This window comes from Myotis daubentonii, chromosome 1 (genome assembly GCF_963259705.1).
Source record: "Myotis daubentonii chromosome 1, mMyoDau2.1, whole genome shotgun sequence".
NCBI classification, from domain to species: domain Eukaryota; kingdom Metazoa; phylum Chordata; class Mammalia; order Chiroptera; family Vespertilionidae; genus Myotis; species Myotis daubentonii.
In genome coordinates, this window is record NC_081840.1 from 99,476,849 (window position 1) to 99,497,572 (window position 20,724).

Consider the following 20,724-nt stretch of genomic DNA (forward strand, 5'->3'; position numbering starts at 1 on the left):
TGTCTCTGATCACTCTGTCACGAAGCCTCTACCGGTCCTGCCACTGGTTCAGATGCACACCGACCACGGTGGCCACCGTCAGCACCACTGAGAGGCCCAGCACCAGCTTTGAGTTCCTCGATATCCCCGCGCGGGGTGCCCCCTCCCACCACCCATAATATTTCTTCTGAATCTGTGAAATATGCCATTAGTATTTTATTGGGTATTGTGATTAATCTATAGATTGCTTTGGGTAGTATGGACAATTTAATAATGTTAATACTTCCAATCCATGAACACATATATTCTTCCACTTGTTTGTATCTTCCGCTTTTTTTTTTTTCAATGTCCTATAGTTTTCTGAATACAGGTCTTTTACCTCCTTGGATAAGTTTATTCCTAGGTACCTTATTTTTTTCTGTAGCATTGATAAATGGGATATATATATATATATATATATATATATATATATATATACATATATATATATATATATATATATTAGTTTATCTTTCTGAGAGTTCATTATTGGTATATAGAAATGTCATTGATTCTGGATGTTAATTTTGTAACCAGCTACGTTGTTGAATTTTTTAAATTAAATCTAGTATTTTTTTGGAGGAATATTTAGGGTTTTCTATGTACAATATCATGGCATCTGAAAATAATGATAGTTTTACTTCCTCCTTTCCAATTTAAATGCCTATTATTTTTTCTTCTTGTCTGATTGCTGTGGTTAGGACTTCTAGTACTATGTGAAAGCAGACATCTTTGTCTTGTTCCTGATCTTAGTTTTGCCCATTGAGTATGATGTTGGCTGTAAGTTTGTCATATATGGCTTTTATATGTTGAGGTATTATCCCTGTATTCCCACTTTGCTAAGAGTTTTTATCAAAAATTGGTGCTGGATTTTGTCAAATGCTTTTTCTGTGTTTATTGATATGATCATGTGATTTTTATCCTCCATTTGTTTATGTGATGTATAACATCTATTGGTTTGTGAATATTCTACCAGCCTTGCATCCCCACATTAAATTCCACTTTGTCATAGGGTATGATCTTTTCAATGTATTGCTGAATCCAATTTACTAATATTTTGTTGAGGATTTTAGCATCTATGTTCATCAGGAATAAAGGTCTGTAATTTTCTTTCTTTGTAGTCTTTTTATCTGGTTGTAGAGTTAGGACAATGATGACCTCATAAAACTCACCTATGGGAGTTTTACCAAACATCCAAAGAACTAAAACCTATCCTTCTCAGACTATTCCAAAAAATCAAAGAGGAAGGTACACTTACAGCTCTTTCTATGAAGCCAGCATTACTGTAAACCCAAAACCAGATAAAGACACTATAGAGAAAGAGAATTACAGGTCAATATCCCTGATGAACATAGATACTAAAATCCTCTACAAAATTCTAGCAAATCAAATCCAGCATTACATTAAGAAGATCATACAACATGACCAAGTGGAATTTATTCTAGGTATGCAAGGCTGGTACAATATCCACAAATCAATAAATGTGATACATCACATAAACAAACTGAAAGACAAAAATCACATAATCATATCAATTGATGCAGAAAAGGCATTTGACAAAACCCAACACTCTTTTCTGATAAAAACTCTCAGTAAAGTGGGAATAGAGGGAGCATATTTCAACATGATAAAGGCCAAATATGACAAACTACAGCCAACATCATACTCAATGGGCAAAAACTAAAACCATTTCCTTTGTTGCTACAAGACAGGGATGCCCACTTTCACCACCCCTGTTCAACATAGTACTGGAAGTGCTAGCCATAGCGACCAGACAAGAAGAAATAAAAGGCATCAAAATTGGAAAAGAAGTAGTAAAAATGTCATTATTCACAGATGACATAATATTGTACATCGAAAACCCTAAAGACCCCATCAATAAACTAGTAGACTTAATAAATGAATTCAGCAATGTAGCAGGATACAAAATTAACACCAAGAAATCTATGGCTTTTTTATACACCAAAAATGAATTCACAGAAAGAGAAACTAAAAGACAATCCCATTTACCATTGCAACAAAAATATTAAGATGCCAAGGAATAAATTTAACTAAGGAGTTAAAGGACATGTACTCAGAAAATTAAAGGATGCTGAAAAAAGAGATAGAGGAAGATATAAACAAATGAAAGAATATACCATGTTTATGGATTGATAGAATCAATATCATTAAAATGTCCATACTACCCAAAGCATTCTATAGATTCAATGTAATCCCCATTAAAATACCAACAGCATTATTCAAAGACCTAGAACAAACTCTCCAAAAATTCATCTGGAGTAAAAACAGACCCCGAATAGCTGCAGTAATCTTGAGAAAGAAGAACAATGTTGGAGGGATCACAATAACAGATTTCAAGCTATATTACAAAGCCACTATTCTCAAAACTCCCTGGTACTGGCACAAGAACAGACATATAGACCAATGGAACAGAACAGAGAACCCAGAACTGGCCCAAGCCATTATGTTCAATTAATATTTGACAAAGGAGGCAAGAGCATACAATGAAGTCAAGACAGCCTCTTCAATAAATGATGCTGGGAAAATTGGACAGATACTTGCAAAAAAATGAAACCAGACCACCAACTTACACCATACACAAAAATAATCTCAAAATGGATAAAGATGGGAAACCATAAAGAGCTTAGAAGCCATAAGCAGCAAATTATCAGACATACAGTATGTCATAGTAATATCTTTACCGATATAGCTCCTAGGGCAAAGGAAACTAAGGAGAAAATAAACAAATGGGACTACATCAAAATAAAAAGCTTCTGCACAGCAAAAGAAACCATCAATAAAACAATAAGAAAGCCCACTGCATGAGAGAACATATTTGCCAATGTTATCTCTGATAAGTGTTTAATCTCCAAAATTTATAGACAACTCATAAATTCCTTAACAAAAGGAAGATAAATGATCCAATCAAAAAATGGGCAAAGGACCTAAATAGACACCTTTAAAAAGAGGACATACATTAGGGCAAGAGACATATGAAAACATGCTCAAAGTCACTAATCATCCAAGAGGTGCAAATCAAAATGACAATGAGGTACCATCTCACACCTGTCAGAACGGCTATCATCAACAAATTACTAATGACAAGTGCTGGCGAGGATGCAGAGAAAAAGGAACCCTCTTGTACTGCTGGTGGGAATACAGACTGGTGCAGCCACTGTGGAAAACAGTATGGCGTTTCCTCAAAAAATTAAAAATGGAACTTCCATTTGACCCAGTAATCCCACTTCTAGGAATGTATCTCAAGGAAACAGAAACATCAATCAGAAAGGATATATGTACCCCTATGTTCATAGCAGCACAATTTACAATAGCTAAAATTTAATTTAGAAACAGCCTAAGTGCCCATCGGCAGATGAGTGGATTAGAAAACTGTGGTATATCTCCACAACAGAATTCTATAAATTGCTGTAAAAAAAAAATTCTTACCATTTGCTTCAGCACGGATGGAACTGGATAGCATTATGCTAAGTGAAATAAGCCAGTCGGAGAAAGATAAATATCACATGATCTCACTCATTTGTGGAATATAATGAACAATATAAACTGATGAATAAAAATAGAACCAGAGACATAGAAGCATCGAACAGACTGTATGAGATCAACCAAAGGACTTGTATGTATGCATAAGAGCATAACCAATGGACTTAGACAGGAAGGGGGTGAGGGCTTGTGCTGGGAGGTAGGGGTGGCCGGGGAGAGGTTAATGGGGGACAAGGAGACTCATGTAATACTTTAAACAATAAAGAATTTAAATTAAAAAAAAAACCAAACTCCCCTGTGAAGCCATCCAGTACAGGACTTTTGTTTGCTTAGAGTTTTTTGATTACTGATTCAATTTCACTAGTTATTATTGGCCCATTCAGGTTTTCTGTTTCTTCATGATTAAGTTTTGGTAGATTGTATGTTTCTAGTAATTTGCCCATTTTGCTCAGGTTGTTAAATTTGTTTGAACATAGTTCATAATACTTTCTTACAATTCTTTATATTTCTGTGGCGTCCGTTGTTTCTTTAATGCTTTCATTTCTGATTTTATTTATTTGGGTCTTCTCTTTGGCTTATGATGAGTCTGGATAAAGTTTCATCAATCTTGTTTATCTTTTCAATGAAATTGCTCTTGGTTTCATTGATCTTTTATATTGTTATTTTTCTCTGTCATTTATTTTCCCTCTGATATTTATTATTTCCTTCCTTTTTCTTACTCTGAGCTTTTCTTCTTTTTCTCTTTCTAGTTCTTTTAGCTGTAGGGTTAAATAGTTTATCTGAGATTTTTCTAGTTTCTTTAGGAAAGCCTGTAATGCTATGAACTTCCCTATATGAACTGTTTTTGCTTTGTCCCATAGATTATGGGTTGTTGTGTGTTCATATTTTTCCCCAGAAGTTTTTAATTACTTCCTTGATTTCATTGGTAACCCATTCTTTGTTTAATTCCATGTGCTTGAATGTTTTTGAGTGTTTTGGGTTTTTTTTTGTATTTTGTTTCTAGTTTCATACCATTGTGATCCAAGATGCTTTACATGGTTTCAATTTTCTCAAGCTTGTAGAGACTTATTTTGTGTCCTAACATGTGGTCTATCTTTGAGACTGTCCCATGTGCACTTGAGAAGAATGTATATTCTGCAGCTTTGGGGTGAAATGTTCAGTAATTGTCAATTAATCCATCTGAACTAGTGTATTGCTTAAGGTTGCTGTTTGCTTGTTGATTTTTTTGTCTGGAACATTTATCCAGTGATGTCAGTGGGTGGTAAAGTCCCCTACTATGACTGTTTGGTGTTGATATCTTCTTTAAAGTCCTCCAATAGTTTTTTTTTTAATATATATTTAGGTGTACCTATATTAGATGTATATATGTTTACCAGGGTTACATCCTTTTTTTGGATCAATCCCTGGAGTATTATGTATTGACCTACTTTGTCTTGTTTATAGCCTTTGTTTTGTGGTCTATTTGGTCAGATTTAAGAATTGCTACCTCTGCTTTTTTTTTGTTTTCATTTGCTTGGAAAATTCTTTTCCATTCCTTCACTTTCATCCGGTGTGACTCTTTTTTTCTGAGGTGGGTCTCTTAAAGACAGTATATATATAGGCCATGCTTTCTTATCCATTCAGCTACCCTAGGTCTCTTCATTGGAACATTTAATCCATTTACATTTAAGGTTATTATTGATAGGTACTTATTTATTGCCATTTTTATTCTTCATGCCTATGCTACTCTATTTCTTCTTAGAGCCGTTTCTTTAACATTTCATGCAATGCTGGTTTGGTGGTAATGAACTCCTTTAGCTTTATTTTTTTGTTTGGGAAGGTCTTTATTTCACCTTCAATTTTGAATGATAGCCTTGCTAGAGAGCATAGTCTTTGTTTCAGATCCTTGCTTTTCATTACTTTAAAAACATCATGCCATTCTCTTCTGGCCTGTAGAGTTTCTGTTGAGACATCAGTTGACAGCCTATGGGAGTTCCCTTGAAGGTAACTGTCTCTGTCTTCCTGCCCTTAAGATTCTCTCTTTGTCTTTAACATTTGCCATTTTAATTATGATATGTCTTGGTTTGGGTCTCTTTGATTCATCTTGCTTGGGGCGCTCTGTGCTTCTGGAACTTGTATGACTTTTTTATTCACCAGATTTGGGAAATTTCCTATCATTATTTCTGCAAACAGTTTCTCTATCCCTTGCTCAATTTCTTCCCCCTCTGGAAATCCCTATGATGTGTATGTTATTCTGTTTCACATTGTCCCAAAGTTCCCTTAAACTGTCCTCATGCTTTTTATTCTTTTTGTTGCTCTGATTGAGTGATATTTATTCTATCTTGTCTTCCAATTCACTGATTTGATCCTCTGTTTCTTCTAACCTACTGTTAATTCCTTCCAGTGTATTTTTTACTTCAGCTATTTCATTCTTCATTTCTGACTGATTCTTTTTCAATGTTTCTATGTTGTTTTTCATGCTAGTGAGCATTCTAAAAACCATTACTTTATACTCTGTTTCTGATAAATTGCTTGCCTCCATTTCACTTAGCTCTTTTTCTGGAGATTCCTTCTGTTCTTTCATTTGTGGGCCCGTTTCTTTATTTCCCTATTTTTGTTGTTTCTTTGTGTTCATTTCTTTGAACTGGATAAGACTGCTATGCCTCCCAGTCTTGACGAAGTGGCCTTATTGTGGGACACAGTGGTGTAGTCTCCTTGATCTTCTGAGTAGAATGCTCTAGGAATGTTCCTTGTGTGGACCCTTTAGTTGTATTTTGGTCTTAACTACTTTTGTACCATTCAAGGGTGGTCTCAGTCCTTAGGGTTGCTAACTGTAAGACTCAATCCCGACCATGTCATGCCAGCTGTTATATAGGTGCTGACAGAACAAAACAGGACAAAATAAAACCAACTGAAAAACATGAAAACAACAAGAAAGACTGAAAAAGAAAATGGAAAGAAAGACATAAAAATACTAAAAGACACAAGAAGAATTACAGGGGGGGGGGGGGGGCGGAAAGAGCCAATATGAAGGAAAAGAAGGAAAAGAATTATAATAAGAATAAAAAAAAATTAAATAATAAGAATTTTAAAATGTAATACTAATGAATAAGTTAAAATATAGAACAGGAAAATAAAAACAGAAAAGACAAGAGAAAAGGAAAAAGTAGAATAAAATAAGAAAAAGTAAAAATAATTTTAAAAAGAGAAAGACAGAAAAAATAGAATAAAAAGATAAATAAGAGATATAAAAGAAAAAAGAGAGGCAAGAAAAAACAAAAAACAACTTTGGACCTATTTGTGGAACTTGCTGGATTTTGCTCTGATGTTGCTCATTCTGGCTCCTTGTATGTTGTTCCTGGGCCTCCTGGGAGCTTCTCTGGTGCAGGTCAATGTGAGTCTATGTCCCTGTCTCATCCTGGACAACTTGACTTAAGCTCAGCAGGGCAGAGTCATAAGTAGATCAAAGGGTGGATCCCCCACAGCCCAGAGGCTGGGTCTGCTTTGGGACTCACACCTTGAATGTCCCTGTTTGGAGCTGCTCTTCCTTCCCTTGTTGAACTGGGCTCTTTGGAGGAATCTTGGTCTTGGCCAGGAAACCTTGAACTAACTTACATTGGATCTGGTTCCCATAGCTTGTAGGTGGGATGGAGGGATGGGGGAGGGCGGGGCAGGTAATTCCTCTCCTTCCAGTGTCTCAGCTATACCTGGCTTGCTGGCATCTCCTCACTGTCCCTTCAAGCAGGAGAGGATAAAAAAAATAAAAAAATAAAAAATCAGCCCCACTTGGCACTCAAACCTTTCAATGCCACTGGCTCCCACTCAGCAGGACCTCCACCTGCTCTGTGACCAGACCAAGTATCTGAGACCCCCACGCTACCAGACCCAGCTGCAGGAGTGCAGATTTTCCAGCCCAGACCTATTCCCCCTTGTCTTGGGGTCACTGCAGGGTAGGGCAGAAACAGTTTTTCCACAGGTTGGGCAAGACCAATCCTCCTTCCCAAGCCCCACTGTCCAGTTTCTGTCAGCCCTCCACCAAAAGTTCCTCCAGAAAATAAAGGCTCTCTCAGATTCACTGGTGGTTGTGCCTGCCTGATATCTCTGCTGGCCCCGAAATCCAGGGTGTGGCCCCTCCTGTAGACACAATTCAGGTCTAACTTCCCCTAGACAGCATGATGGCTATGTCAGGGTGCTCATGTTGCTCCCTGCAGCGAGTCTGAGCCTCAAAGTCACGCTGCTCAGAGATGTACCTTTTTTAAAAAAATTTATTTTAGAGAGACAGGAAAGAAGAAGGATAGAGAGATAGAAACATTGGTGAGAGAGAAACATCGATTGGCTGCATCCTGCACCACCATCACCACCAACAACCGGGCTCGGAGATGTACCTTTATAACTGAAACTTTTTACTGTGTGACTTTGGACAAGTCCTTTAATTTTTTTGCTATCTCAGTTTTCCCAAAGGGCGAGAGCTTCTGGTCAAGAGGGCAGAATAGGTAAACATGGTACCTTGCATTCTCCCACAACTAAGCTACAGAACAACTGTTATTGAGAACCTTCTGAAGTCTACCTGAACAGAAGTCCTGTAACTAAGGAAATATGAAAGAAGCTACATTGAGAATGGTAGGAAGGGTGAAAACTCAAAACAGGATAGTCCTTCACCCACGTAAGTCAATTAAAATGGGAGGGATACCTTAGGTGTGGAGGCTTCCCCTGAGGAGAGAGGGGAACCAGGCCCACACCAGGTCCACCAGCCCAGGGTTCCAGTGCTAGGAAGAGAAGTCCCTATAACTTCTGGATGTGAAAATGAGCAGGGATTGTGGCTGAGTAAGATGGAAGGCTCTGGAGTCCCAGGTGTTCCTCTTAAAGGGCTCATGCATGGACTTACTCAGACTCATTCACTCTGGGATTCAGCACTGGAATGGAAGATTGAAAGGCACCAGGAACATACAAGGAGGATCTGAAGTGTCTGCCATCAGGACAAGGATTGGAGTAACATCTTTCTCCCAGAAAAGAGTGCTTACAGAGGCCATTGTTCCTTTACTGAACTCTCCCCCCACAGAACCGGCAGGCAGGCACCATATCTGAGTCTCTAGCAACCAGGTTAACATAGTTCCCTGACCCTGGTGATTCACTGAGACCCTACCCCACTCAATTCTCAGACCCAACCAAGTCACTTCCATACAAATTGCCCATCTTAGTTCATGCTTTTGATTTTCCTAAAATCTCTCAAAGGTTCACAAACCACAAAAAGCAGCACTGGGACTCAGTATGCCTCATACCCCTTGCTAAATGGCCCCAGGCCCGACACTAGCAGCAGCCAGGTTTGGCTCACAGCTTGGCCACTCCTGGGCACCTCCAAGCCCAGCACAAGTAGCAGCCATTTACAGATTGCTTTGTAGTTCATGCTTATTGGTCCTAAGCAGGCACAGGTGGTTGCTCATCTTGGCCTGTACCTCCTGGGATGCCCCAGGGCCAGCACACCTGGTTGACATCTTCATACCACATCAAAGCACTACCAAACCATCTCCGTGAGTGACATACTCAAGGGTGGATTAGTGGGCAACAGAGCCTTGCTGAAGCAAGTCCTGCTCTGTGGGTTCAGCCTTTCAAAGCAGATCCTCCAAGGTGGTCCACAAGCAGTCCTTGCAGCCATTGGCCTGGAGGTAAATCCCTCCCACTGATGTGCCAATAACAATTAAGGCTCAACTCCTAAAGGAGGGTGCATACAGCCTACGTGGAAGGTGTACCTGGAGAGCCCAGCTTGGGTGACCACTGGGCTCTACAGGACATATACCTCATAAGGCCACTCTATCAACACTGGGAGACATAAAAGTTCTACTTAACATATTAAGCACCCTGTCAGTCACCGGTGACTAACATACTTTCCATCCCAAAGACAAAACAGGCTGGGTGCTTAACGTGTTAATACACAGAAACAAACACAGGAAGGCAGCCAAAGTGAGGAGACAAAGAAACATGGTCTAAATAAAAGAACAAAATAAAACTCCAGAAAACAAACTAAACAACATGGAGACAAGCAATCTAGTAGATGCAGAGTTCAAAACACTGTTCTACTAATGTTCAACAAACATAGGGGAAGAACAGATCAACACAGTGAGAAGTGAAAAAGATAGAAAACAATGGAGATAGAAAACCTAAAATAGTGCCAGTCAGAAATGAAGAATACAGTTACTCAATTGAAGAATATATTACAGTGAATCAACAGTAGAGCACATGAAGAGGATCAAACCACTGATTTATAAGATAAGGAAACAGAAAACACCCAATTAGAACAGCAAAAAGAAAAAAGATCCAAAAAAAAAAATTAAGACAGTTTAAGGAGCCTCTGCAACAAATTTAACTGTACTGAAATTCACATCATGGGGGTGCTGGAAAAATAAGAGAGAGAACAAGAAATTGAAAATCTATTTGAAAAAAATAATGACAGAAAACTTCCCTAACCTGGAAATAGACATACAAGCCCAGGTAGCAGAGAGTCCCTAACAAGATGAACCCAAAAAGGCCCACACCAAGACACATCATAATTAAAATGTCAAAGGTAAAAAACAAAGAGAATCTTAAAAGCAGCAAGAAAAAAGCAATAAGTTACCTACAAGGGAACTTCTATAAAACTGTCAGCTGATTTCTCAACAGAAACTTTTCAGGATAGAAAGGATTGGCACAAAATATTCAAAGTGATGTAAACCAAGCACTTACATCCAGGATTACTCTGCCTGGAAAAGCTATCATTTAGAATTGAAGAACAGATAAAGAGCTTCCCAGACAAAAAAAGCTAAAGGTATTCATCACCATCAAACCAATATTACAAGGAATGTTAAAGGGTCTTCTTTAAGAAAAAGAATAAAAATAAGTTAAAAAATATGAAAAACAAAATGGCAATCTACACTAATAAAAGACAAAGATGCTAACTGACCATACCTTCGCTATGCCCAAGCACGCCCACCAGCCAATCAGAGCGATTATATGCAAATTAACCCAACCAAGATGGCGGCCTGCAGCCATGGAACTGGAGCAAGCAGGAGGCTTGTTTGCCCCGGCAATGGAGGAAGCCAAGCTTCCTGCCTGCCCTGGCCAGCTGTGGCCTCTGCAAAAGGCAACAAAGTTTCAATTATAGAAGCTAAATAAATCCCAGGCACCTGCTTCTGGCCAGCCTCCACTGGGAGCTTGGGTGGCTTGGGGCTGTGGCCAGCCTGCAAACAGCCATCAGCCCCTCACCCAGGCTGGTCAGGCACCCCAGGGGGGGACCTCCACCCTAAAGGGGCTGTGGCCAGACTGCAAATAGCCATCAGCCCTTCACCCAGGATGGCCAGGCACTCCAGTGGGGACCCCCAACCTGAAGGGGCTGTGGCCAGCCTGCAAACAGCCATCAGCCCCTCACCCGGGCTGGCCAGGCACCCCAGCAGGACCCCCCCTCCCTGAAGGGGGTTTGGCCAGCCTGAAAATGGCCCTCAGCCCCTCACCCAGGCTGGCCAGGCACCCCAACGGGACCCCCACCCTGATTCAGGACACCCTTCAGGGCAAACCAGCCAGCCCCCACCCATGCACCAGGCCTAAATCCTATATAATAAAAGGGTAATATGCAAATTGACCCTAAGAGCAGAACAACTGGGAATCACTGGTCACTATGATACACACTGACCACCAGGGGGCAGATGCTCAATGGAGGAGCTGCACCCTGGTCGTCAGTGTGCTCCCACAGGGGGAGCTCTGATCAGCCACAAGCCAGGCTGCCAGCTGCCAGTACAGCGGTGGTGGTGGGAGCCCCTCCCACATCCTCAGCAGCGCTAAGGATGTCCGACTGCAGCTTAGGCCTGCTCCCTGCTGTCAAGTGGACATCCCCCGAGGGCTCCCGGTCTGCCAGAGGGATGTCTGACTGCCAGCTTAGGCCCAATTCCCCGGGGAGTGGGCCTAAGCCAGCTGGTGGTCATCCCCTGAGGAATCCCAGACTGCGAGAGGGCACAGGCCGGGCTGAGCGACCCTCCTGAGTACACAAATTTTTGTGCACTGGGCCTCTAGTAAATATCTATCTATCTATCTGTCAGTAATTACTTCAAATGGAAATGGTTAAATGTGCTAATCAAAAGATATAGGAAAGCTGAATGGGTAAGAAAACAAGACTCTTATATATGCTGTCTACAAGAGACTCACTTTTGATTGAAAGACACACAGAGACTGAAAGTAAAGGGATGAGAAAAGATATTTCATGAAAATGGAAAAAATAATACTTGCACAATTCTACCTAGTGCTTTTCATACCATTTAAATCTTTTATTTTCCAGATAAGTTTCTGAATCATTTAAAAAATAAATAGTAATTTTAAAATCTGAAGCAACGTCTTATTAATTTTGCCATTGCTATACTGTTCCATAACTCAAACTGATGGAACATTGACTAAATTAATTTTTTCCAGCAGTGAATTTCCTGTGATTGCTACAGATTGCCTGGTTGTATTTTTAGAAGGACTGAACAATTCCTAAAATGATTTAAAAATTATGTAAATGTAAAAATTTTTCTAGTTTCTTCAGTTTCTCTAGTTAGGCTTGGGGTTTTTCAAATACAACAAAATTGTTTTCTGTGTCACTACCCATATGTACCAAGTCCTAAGAAACAAAGATTCCCAACATTACCTATAAATCCAATTTGTTGACAATGCCACTTTTCTGTTAAAAGGCCCCAGGGCATTTAGTAAAAAAAAAAAGACTCAAGTTTTAGGCAAGTTTTAGCAAACAGGCATCCTTTCATTTCTTACTTATTCAAATGTAGAGGATACAGATGTAAGAAAAATATTCAGTTCTTTCTTCATCAAACAGAGCATTATTGGAATTTCCAGCCTGAGTTCTCACTGCTAAAAGAATGAAGAAGTTGATCAGGCCATTGATGTTACCATCGTGGTCAAGATGAAAGTGTTTCACAAAAGAATTACACCATTTGGTAATAAATGACACTCAGGAGTAAAATAACATAAAATAAAGAGGCTGTCATTTACATGTCCATGATATAGATACAGATTGGGAACGTCATTATTTTTTTTCCCTTTAGTGTGGTTGCCAGTGTTTCAGTTGAATTTAACTCATTACTTTAAAATGATGACATTTCCACCATTCTTGCTCCTCTCTTTTCTACATTCTGTCACAAAATTATCTTTTTACTAAGATTTATAGCAAATTTATATAAGATTATTTTGGACTCCTTACATTCCTTTTCTCTCTTACCTGTGGCCAAAAAGGGTTTTGGTTTCATCACCATATACCAACCAGTGGATTTTCAACAAACTACCTCCTGCCTCTCTTCCATTCTAACCTCCTTACAACATGGCCAGCATGGTCCACTTCTCTCTCAGCTCTGCTCCCATCTCTAGCTTTTTCCTTCTGTACTAAAGTTTCTGCATTAAATTAAAATCCCATCAATTAGTTTTACAATAATTATTCAATTAAAAAAACAAAAACAAAAAACACTGTTCTATTTCCTGTTAACTTCATCCATGCTTTATATTTCCCATGTCCTTGTGGGTGCGTGAATTGCCGCTTAACAAATGATTCTGGTAATTTTTCTTCCTCTTTTAAAATAATTCAAACTTTCAGCTTTTCCCTGGAGCACTCTAGTCACAGATTTACCTTTTCAGCATTACCTACATTTAAAAAATTCCATGGTCTGATGGCATTTATCTAACACTTAAATTACCATAAAATAATTCTCTCCAACATGGAAAAAGCTAAATAAAAATGCACAAGACTTCCTCTCATTCTATAATCCTGATTCCCCTCCTCAAAGGTAACAACTCTTAGCACCTTTATAGGTATACTTTCAGAAACAGTCATCAGTGTGTTTATCAAATAACATGTAAAGATATATGCTCTATCTCCCTTTCCCCCATCCCCAAAGTAGAGTAGATTACGCATGCTACTCTTTTTTCACTAATATATTTTCAAGACCTCTCCATATCAGCACTTACGGATCCTCTTAATTATTTTTAGAGGTTGTGTAGTATTTCATTGCATAGAACCACACTTTATTAACTAGTCACCTGACGATTGACAATAAGATTGTTCTCAGCCTTTTGCTCTTACAAAGCTGCAATGTACATTCTTGTCTATGCATCTTTGTTAGCATGTACAAGTCTATCTGTAGGATGAAGTCACAGTAAGAAATTTCTGGGTTGATTTAAAATTTTTATGAATATTACCAAATTGTGATTCAAAGAAGTTGTATAATTTATTCAACAAATGTATGAAAGCGCCTCAAAAACACCACCTACAAAAATTGCCACAGGAATTTTTCAATCAACTATCCAGAAGCTTCAAAAATTCCAGCATGCCTAGATATTTTTCTCTACTCTAGCTGAATATACAAACACTGATTTTTGTTGAAATATACAAACCCTGACAATAAAATAAAAACCAAGTGTCAATCTCAAGGATTTGGAAGGGTGATTACGGGTAGTCGCTGATAGACTAGAAAAGGGAAAAAGAGTTAGCTGCAAGAGACAGTGTTGCTGCCCAGCATCAGTCAAAGAAAGTGAGTATTAGTGTCATGGAGCATGGTCCATTAGTTGGTGCCAGCACATTCTGGTTATGAAAATGGAAAGACAAAGTGATTTCCTAATTTAAAAAGACATCTATATAAAATAATAGGAGGAAAAACACTACATGTTTGAAAAACTAGACTTTTATTAAAAATGTTTTTCTTTTTATGACATTACAGAATATACAGGTACAGCTTAAATAGATAATTTTATAGCATAAAAAGTTGCCATTTTGTCTAAAAAGAAAAAGTGTCTTGACTGAGGTGCTACCAGCTGAGGATTAGGTGAACCCAATTAACCCAATTTTTATGTGTCTGTTCCAAGTGGCTTATTTTAGATGTACACTACTCCCTAAATCCTTTAGGGCACCACATGGAAAATCCACAAACAGGCTATAAGGTCATGACATTAATTTTCCTGTCATTCTCATGCTTTAAACAGGCATCAAAAAACTAAAAAAATCTTGTCCTCTGGGAAAGAAGGCAAATCTGAAACCAATTATTGTAATACTATTAAATTAAACATGATGACCTTAGTTAAATTTATTTTGGTACCTTTTGTTAATCAATAAACCTTCCCAAGTAACATTATGACATTCTATCATAGAGCAAAATGATTAACCAGAGGACTAGTAGAACAGAGTAACCACTCAAAAACCTGAATTCCATTCACCTAAAGCTTAACCAGAAAGTTTAATAAGCATACATGAAATCTTTGCTCAGGAAGTGCTATATCTGTTACAAAACTTATAAAAACGTCCCATTAGAAGACAACTGAGCCAAGAGCCATATCTGTTTTCACTTGTTTCTGTTGTCCAATACTTCTGCTATTTTGTCAACTGAGGACTTGCTTATAACTCTTGCAATTTATTTAAACCTAAAAGAAAAAAAAAATGGGGCAGGGAATATGTCAGTAGCTTCTTTTTCTGCTTAAGTTTTCAAGACTCAAACTGCTTTAGGTGTTTGGAAGATAAGATGATCCAGAGACAACATCTAAGCTTAATGATTTTCTGGTAGTTCAGGTTCCCACCAACTTACCAACACCTTGCCTGGGCGCCAGGTGGGAGTGAAAGCCACCCGACCTGGAACTTGGGAAGTATTTATTGTGTTGTGTAATGTTGTGTAATCAGAATGATACCCACATTGACTGTTGGGCTCATTTTAATCCTTACAAATGTTGAAGGAGTGATAGTGCTGAGGATGGTGAATCATGAGTTTAGACGGATGGGAAGGAAAATTAGGCAAGGAAAAGATTATCTACATCTGTGTGGGACTAATGAGCAAGGAAAAGATGAATCAGTACAAGTCATAAAAGAAAGAAAAAGGAAGTGGGAGGAAAAGGGAACAATGGCAGCATTATTTAAAATGGAGAAATGGCATGTGAAGAAAAAAATTACTTAAATTCCATTTGCCCTCCCACCCCCCGGCTCATGCTCTCACTCCCCTGGTGTCTGTGTCCATTGGTTAGGTTTATATGCATGCATACAAGTCCTTTGGATGATCTCTCCCCCTTTCCCACACCCTCCCCAACCTTCCCTCTGAGGTTTGACTGTCTGATCGATGCTTCTCTGTCTCTGGATCTATTTTTGTTCATCCGTTTATGTTGTTCATTATATTCCATAAATGAGTGAGATCATGTGATATTTATCTTTTTCTGACTGGCTTATTTTGTTTAGCATAATGCTTTCCAGGTCCATCCATGCTGTTGTGAACGGTAGGAGTTCCTTCCTTTTTACAGCAGCATAGTATTCCATTGTGTAGATGTACCACAGTTTTCTAATCCACTCATCTGCTGATGGCACTTAGGCTGTTTCCAAATCTTAGCTATGGTAAATTGTGCTGCTATGAACATAGGAGTGCATATATCCTTTCTGATTGGTGTTTCTGGTTTCTTGGGATATATTCCTAGAAATGGGATCACTGGGTCAAATGGGAGTTCCATTTTTAGTTTTTTGAGGAAACTCCATACTGTTCTCCACAGTGGCTGCACCCGTCTGCATTCCCACCAGCAGTGCATGAGGGCTCCTTTTTCTCCACATCCTTGCCAACACTTGTCGTTTGTTGATGATAGCCATCTGACAGGTAGGTGTGAGATGGTACCTCATTGTCATTTAGATTTGCATCTCTCGGATGATTAGTGACTTTGAGTATGTTTCATATGTCTCTTGGTCTGTATGTACTTTTGTGTATGTTTTTGAGGAACATCATTTGGTCAAAATAAATACTGCCTATAAATAGGAATTATCAGCTTAAGGTTCCTCAGGCCATAGGCTATCAATATAGCACTTTCGATTTCCCCAAATACAAGCCATCCTATGTTCTCTGTTGAGTGCATCATAGAGGCAGGGGGTTTCTAGGTAATCTTTGTTCAGGCTACCTTAATACTAGCAGCTGACAAAAGACCCAGTGTTACAGGGAAAGTACTTCAATAAATAAAATCTTCTTAGCTCCAAGTTGGCTCAGGCAGGGGTGAGTAGCCCCCATCCTGCCCCCTTCATGCACTGCCACTTCAGCCACCCTTACTCAACCCTACTCCCCAGGCTCTGGCACTATCAAAGTTGCGTTGAGGGAATAAAATTAACCGAAGTAGTTCCAGATTAAAACGACTGCAGGCATATCAGAGACTGGCTGTAAACCCTTCCATTAGCTTTGAGATTAAAGCAGCAAAGCCATTTATACAGACTCATGACTTTTGAGACAAGCAGACAGGCATGAGGGCGGATGGGAGGCATTGCTCTGAGGCATGCAGGGCCTTGTGGGGCTTCTTCTGGGAACATTCAATTATATTTTGAGTATCTAAAACTCTGGCAGATTGTACACCTACAGATTATATCCTCTAACAATCACACAGCATGAAATCCAAAACTGAAATATAATTATTGGGAAATCTTTTCTCATTTTGGTATACAATATTTAAGACTGTTGCTATAAATTCACTAAGCACTCAGTTTCACTATAAATGACTGGGAAGGGTATTAATTCAGTCTAACTAAATAAAGTAATATAAAAATAAAATGACAATTTCAAAGGATAAGAAACTGCTACGGGTGGCTGCCTCTGGAAAGAGAAGAATCAGTAGGCACATTTGGAAGGGAGAAACTTTCCACTGTATACTCTTTTGTAAATCTTTTGAATATTTTACCTTGTAGATGTACTACCTAAAACAACATTATCAGACATAACAAGATGTGGCTATGTACTAATAAAAATATTTTTATTTATGGATACTAAAATTTGAATTTTATGTAATTTTCACGTGTCACAAAATATTATCCTCTTTGGATTCCTACCTCCTTCCCCCTGTCCCAATAATTCAGAAATGTAAAAACCATTCTTAGCTTGCAAACCATGTAAAAACAGGCCCAATTTGGTCTGAGAGTCAGAGTTTGCTATTTCCTGACATACCAACTCTTTAGTAAATCTCATTAAGGCCAAATGACAAACAAAATCCACAACCACCCACCCAAACTCACTTATAACATCTTAATTTTCAGGCGGGAGTTGGGGAGCTATTTTATTGGTATAACAGGGGCAGCAACTAACATTTATTTTGAGTTTACTATGCTGTAAATAGTGTTCTAAGCATTTTGTGTGTGCTAATTTATTTCTTACCACAACCTGGGGATGAGTGTTTTATGATCACCATTCTATGTATAAGGAACTAGGTACAGAGAGATTAAGTAATTTAACTAACCTCACAGTGCTAGTAAATGGTGGAGCTGAGGCTGAGGACAGGCACTGGGTTCTGCTCTTTTGTTTATTAATAATCCTCACCCAAGGATATTTTCCTGTTGCTTTTTCAGAGAGAGTGGAAGGGAGAGAGGGAGGGAGGGGAGAGAGAGAAAGAAGCATCTATGTGAAAGAGACACATCAACCAGTTGCCTCCCACTCTTGGTCTAGACTAGGGCAGGGAGTGAACCTGCAACCCAGGTACATGCCCTTTACTGGGAATCGAACCCTTGACCCTTTGGTGTGTGGGCTGACGCTCTAATCCCTTAGTAACGCCAGCCAGGACTGGGTTCTGCTCTTAACTACAACTGCCTCGAACCTCAAACATTTCCCCATTCTGTTTACAAAGTTCTATTTTAAATGGCAATTCTCAGAAATTAAAACACAATTCAATAAGCACATGTTCAAAACAATGTAATATAGTTAATGGTTACCAATCCTTAGATTGAGCCTATATGGACAATAATAAAAATAGAAATTTGATTGAAATGGATACAAGCCTCAGTGTTCTCAGGAAAAATCAGGAACAATAGTCTCTCCTGTGTGTGCTAGCTCATGAGAACAAACATTAGTGAAAATTCCCCATAAAAGGATTGCAAAAGGCAGGTCACTATCAGTTTCTTTAAATGACTCTCTCGATTCTCCTAAATTTGCCTACAACTTTGCTTATCCAAATGGCATTTGTAGATTTATAATGTTTGTCTATTACTGGTACATTAGCAATAAAACAAACTATTTGCATAATTTATTTCCATTGCCAGGTCTTTACCTGACATTCGGTTCTGTGTGTTGACATTCCAAATCCAAGTGGATGCCCCATAACTAAAGGGTCATTTGAAAAAAAATAGGGTAGAGATAAAAAATTTATTTCAGTATAGTCTTAAATTGCCAAAGTGGCTTTTAGAAATTATAATAAAACACTATTGCTCTAAATAACTCCAGAATAAAAACCTCTTTGAAGGACTTGACATTTAAAGACTTTGGCTAGCCAAGAAAATAAGAATTACTAAAACTAAATTCATTCCTGTTATTCCTCAGTGGAAAGCAGTTATTTGCCAGAAAATTATTTCAGAATCTATTAGTATTACTTAACATCAAAATGAGGAAACTTAAAAATGGCACATGATCAAGTACATTATAACAAGACACTGAGGATGTAAACTAGGACAAAAAAAGACTCTCAGAGCAAAATTCATCTGGCAAATATATTTTAAAAAGTCTGATTTACTCATTTGTTTATTTATTTATTTTTTTTTTGCTTTCCCAAAATATTTGCTATCAGTAAATTGCATAGTCCTGCACTATGTTTGGTAGTCATTGGCCTAGCAGCCTCAGCTTTCCCTGGGTTCTGGATAGAAATGAAGAATGCCTGATCTCAACACAGATCTGTTCAATTTTATATTTATACTGCTTTTGACTTTAATGCTGAAAATCTCAGTTTTTTAGGGGTATTGACATAATTATTTACTTGTCTTATCCATATTTTAGTATATATATATACACACACACACTCTAATATGCAAATAGACCAAACGGTGGAACAACCGGTCGCTATGATGTGCGCTAACCACCAGGGAGCGCGTGTGGAACATGGAGCGCATTGGCAGCAGGCGTCAGAGTGTAGAACATGGTGGGCATTGGCCGCGGTGGGATGGTGGAGGAGGTGAGCAGGGCACCAGACCAAGGTGGGGCACCAGTTGCTGTCATCAGGGCTAGCCTCTGGTGGTTACTGAAAATTCTTTGCTCCTACGGGCTGCAGTCCCGCCTGGTGCTCATACCTGCTTCCAGCACTGGCCAGCCCCGCTCACACCTGCTGCCAGCACTGGAGCCGCCGCCGCTTGCACCTGCTGCCAGTGCCCAGCACTGGCCCCAGTCGCTGTCAGCTGGTGCAAGCAGCAGCTACTGGCCCCGATCGCCCCTCAGGGCTTCTCCACCTTGCCCTGCTCCTGAGGGGCAAATGGGGCAGCAACTGTCGCTCGCACCTGCTGGGCGCCGGCCCCGCTCGCACCTGCTGCTGGCACTGGCCCCAATTACTCTGCGCCATCAGCGGGTGTGAGCGGGGCCAACACTGTCAGTGCATGGGAGCACCGGCAGGAGTGGGGCTGCTGGCAAACAGGGGACCAGGGGCCGTGGTGGGAGGGGCCAGGCAGGGGCACAAAGGGTGGGCCGAGATCTGCCTCTGTGCCCACTGCAGCTTTGTGGTCCACAGTTCCTTTCAAGGAGCATGAATTTGTGCACTGGGCCCCTAGTATGTATATAATTATATAATATTTATAATTATATTTTTCAATATTTGGAAACTTCATTTTAAATATAGTTATAAAAATATATAATGTATCATATAAGTAGAATACGTTGTATCTTTACACATCATATATATCAGAAAAGCATATAAAACATCTGTAATAGTCCAAAATTATTAACATATTTACTAATTTTTTGTCTGAGTATAGTTTAATGTTTCTTTATGGCCCTTTTTGTTTTGAAGTAATTTCCTACTTATGTGACTTGAGGTCTGCCACACAGCCCTTTTTATTTATTTGTTTAAAAATTTAATTAGTTCTTAAACACATCTATCCTGAAGAACTCTAAGTAAGAAATAAATATAGCCATTCTACATTTTTTGAATAAATTCCTGTCTATCACATGGGTATGGTACAAATAGATGATGGCAAAGCACCCTGCAAATAAAAAAATGAAAACAACCCTAGCTGGTTTAGCTCAGTGGATAGAGCATCAGCCTGCGGACTAAAGGGTCCTGGGTTCAATTCTGGCCAAGGGCACATACCTCAGTTGTAGGCTGGATCTGCAGCCCTGGTTGGGACTCGTGTGGGAGGCAATCGATCGATGTGTCTCTCCCCATCCCTTCTACTCCCCTTAAAAAAAAAAATCAATAGAAAAATATCCTTGGGTGAGGATTAACAAAAACAAACAAACAAACAAACAAAAACAAAAA

At 39.1% G+C, this 20,724-nt stretch overlaps 1 protein-coding gene across 14 annotated transcripts in view; it reads right to left on the minus strand.

Annotated features, from left to right (window-relative positions):
- ZNF438 (zinc finger protein 438) overlaps window positions 1-20,724 on the minus strand; it is a 221,356-nt gene that overhangs the window by 45,384 nt on the left and 155,248 nt on the right. Inside the window, exon 1 of one of the 14 annotated variants that reach the window (XM_059712304.1) lies at window positions 12,268-12,354. The exons of the other annotated variants lie outside the window; for them this stretch is intronic. The gene's annotated coding sequence lies outside the window, so the exon portion shown is untranslated. Of the gene's footprint in view, window positions 1-12,267; window positions 12,355-20,724 lie in introns of those variants that run through there. 14 annotated transcript variants of the gene reach the window in all.